Here is a 3,908-nt window from a genome sequence, read left to right as displayed (position 1 = left end):
ACCACCACCACCTCCACCACCACACCGCTTTATTTTATCTAGATGATTCTGTACTGTTGTATCAACTTACGCACAGTTGTTATGATATTTTTCTCAAAATAGCTCTCTCCGCACGATCACAACTCGGATTGAAAGTTTCATTAATTTTTCTCCATTTTGACAGGGTTTAATATATCGCTGCTTGCGGCCACAACGTTCTGCGACAATGAAGCAGCTACAAAAACATCAACTACCGCCACAATAACATCATTACGACAAAAAAACTCCGTCTAAGACAACAACAAAAATATAAATCAACAACCACAACAACACTCGCAACAACGACGACATTGGCTGCAACATCAACATCAACAACCACAACATCAACAGCAATGACAATGACAACAACATCAACAACAATATCAACATCAACAACAACAAAAACAACAACAGCACCACCACCAACAACAACACCAACAACAGCAACAACAACAACCTTAGCATCCGTTGTAAGGTTTCGCTTATTAATCATATTCAGTGCTCGTTGCTATCATCATCATTCATGCCATTTAATTTTAAATAATAAGAGGCGCTCATATTTCAATGTCAACACACACTCCACGTCTCCTTCCCCCTCCCCCCTCACGTCTCCTCCTACCTTCCCCCTCCTCCCCCCTGCAAACATTTTTTAATTCTTTCAATCCTCGTCACGTCGCTCGCACAGGCGTTACCATTCTCCACAATTTAATATCATCATTATCAACAGCATCACCACCACCACCACCACCATTTCCACCACCACCAGCTTTATTGTCACCATTATCGGGTGACACCCTTAAATTAGTCATCATCACCATCATCATCATCATCATCATCATCATCATCATCATCATCATCATCATCATCATCATCATCATCATCATCATCATCATCATCATCATCATCATCATCATCATCATCTCTGTCATCTTCATCATTGAATTCAATTATTTCATCATAATTTGTAACCATCACCATCACGTGACTACCGACATGACAAGATGATGATGATGATGGTGTCTCGAAGCAGGCACATGTGTTCGTCAAATGAATTAATTTCTTCAGCGGTTGTCCTCAAGAGAGTTACTACGTGAAAAAGAACAAAAGGACGAACAAACAAACAAAATAAATTGAAAACATTCAATCGAACGAACGAACGAACATTTGAACGAACAAACAAAACTGCAAAGATGGACTGACGAACGTCCACAATGATGACCAGATTTTGTTCGTTTTTCTCTGCAGTGCACATTTTCATTCATTTTGGTAGGCACACGCACTCATCTCTGTCCGGCTTCCGGTAATTACGAACCTGCTTAAATTATGTAACGCTGAATTATTTTCAGTGAGTTATTTAGTAGGAATCAGCGAGTGTACACGAACCTTTGCTTTAGCATGCCAATATTACGATTTTTTTAAATTACGAATTGATAATTAATTTATAAATAATTTATAATTCATAAATAATTTATAAGTAACGAATGTATAAAGATATGATTGATATCAGAATAGATGGAAAGTGCATAAGAATGAGTGGACGAAAACATTTGATGGTTGCCAGGTAGGAAGGACGATGACACGCGAGGAAAAATAAAAATCAAAACATTCGAAATAAAACCTCAAAGTGCTGACGTCACTTTAAGTTTTAAGCGGTCTTCAATAAAGAGTTTAAGAAATAATCCAGCGTTGATAAATGTTTGAAGATCGAAAAGGACCTCGATGACGCTGAGTCGATCTATTTTTAAAGAGCTGCTGAATAAATTTTGTTCCTAATAAAAAATGCTCAAAATTGACCGAATAAGTCTGTCGGTGTAAAAAATGTTATCAATTTTCATTCGACCTACGCGATAGTGTAACGGTGTAATGCCTGGCACTGATATTGCAATGTCCGAATTCAATAGCAAGGCGATCCCAGCTCATCACGTGCAATGTGTATGATGAGTTGTTTCACGTGTGTTTGCATCCACTGTGTGCTTCTTTTTGACGCCTCTATGAAATATCGAAGATCGAATTGTAAAAAAAGTGATGAAGATGATGACGATGAGCATGAAAACATGGCAATGAATTCCAAAGTCTTATCATTGAGACAATTAAGTTTAATTCATTGATTTGGAATGTCACCACTTCAAGTCAGTTGATTTGATTACATTCCAAATCAATGAATTAAACTTGATTGGAGTTGGGATGAAAGGAAATTTCAGTAAAAAGTAAAACACTAAACCATGGTTTAGAGCAGATGGTTGTATGAGGAATGACGTTGAGTAGATGTGCTCTAAAGATTGTCGAGCCCACACGCCGATTGTTTATAAATTGTTGAAGAAAGGAACAGTTGCTTTTAAATGCTTTGATGTTATGCAAACTTCAGAATGTTAAAAAAAGAGTTTGACGGCAAATTTAGTGGCTTGGAATGCTGATGGAAATTTTTGTTGCACATAATAAACGAAATTTCATTTTTTTATCAATTTCAAAAATCGATCAATCTGCCAATCAGTCAATCAATCAGTCAAGCAATCAATCTACCAATCAGTCAATCAATCAGTCAAACAGTTTATAAAGCGCCATTTGCCGATGCATTCGAATTGGAAAATGTTGTTCAATTGTTAATTGACTAAAGATATATTTGTTTTGATTATTTATTCAACCTATTTTCAATGTTTCCAATGTTCTCATGTTTATAGGCTATTATGGAGTCCCTGATGTAGAGGCATTTGAGCATGTCTTGCGGAATTAAATTGCATGTGTCATTAATTTTAATACAAAAGTGTGTTACGGATAAAATGCAACCCTGTGCTTTTCCATGTCTATTTTATGCTTATAGAAAACGTATTGTTATATTTTACTTCAAACGTTCTAATGTTTAAAAAGTTTGATATGAACAGAGACAGTCGTCCTCTTGATCCAACCTGTGCAAATTCCTGAAGAGAGATGCCCTATCTCCAGGGCTTGCCACAGGCTCTTTCACATCAAAAGAAATCATTACACATATTAAGAATTTTTAAATTACAATTCATAAATAATTTGTTAATACTTCATAAATAATTTACAAGTTACGAAGTTACAAAGTTAGGATTGACATCTGAATAGATAGAGTACATTAGAGTGAGTGGATGGAAGAAGTTTGTTGTCGCCAGATGAGAAAGACGACGTCACGAGAGGAAAAATAAAAATCACAACACTCAAAAAATTAAAAAAAAAACATCAAAGGGTTGCCGGCATTTTAAGTTTTAAAATGTTTTTATATAAAGAGTTTTGTTAATAATTCAATGCTTAAAGATCAAAAGATCAAAAATAAATTATATTGCGTTTGACGTGGTTAGATATAAAACAATAATTTAGTACTACAACTGCTGCTGTTACTACTACTACTACTACAACAACAACTACTACTACTACTACTACTACTACTACTACTAATAATAATAATAATAATACAATAATAACAATAATAATACAATGAATAAACTTTGCAGAAACAACAGTTGTAACAACAGCAACAAAAGTTATAATAATAACAAGAGCAATAACAATAGCAATAATAATAATAATAACAATATATAATAATATAATAATAATATATTACTATATTAATAATAAATAATAATAATAATAAAAAGTAATATAACAAAAGATCCCAAAATTTCCACCCTTAGACAGATGAAGGACGACAACATGGTCGACCTGATACAATTCAATTAAATGCAAAATATTGCAAGTATCAATCATGGTATCATTCCTCTTTGTTATGGCATGAATCCATCCCATCGTCAACAACCGAACCAACAACAACATTTTGCATCCGACTGTTCAGCCTAGTATAAACTGCAGGCAACATCCATAAGCCAATTCACATGGGAAAAAAAGTTAAAAATAATAAAAGAGAAACGAATTTA

Source organism: Helobdella robusta (genome assembly GCF_000326865.2).
Source record: "Helobdella robusta unplaced genomic scaffold HELROscaffold_2, whole genome shotgun sequence".
In the NCBI taxonomy this organism is placed as follows: domain Eukaryota; kingdom Metazoa; phylum Annelida; class Clitellata; order Rhynchobdellida; family Glossiphoniidae; genus Helobdella; species Helobdella robusta.
Note: the sequence above shows the minus strand (reverse complement) of the source record.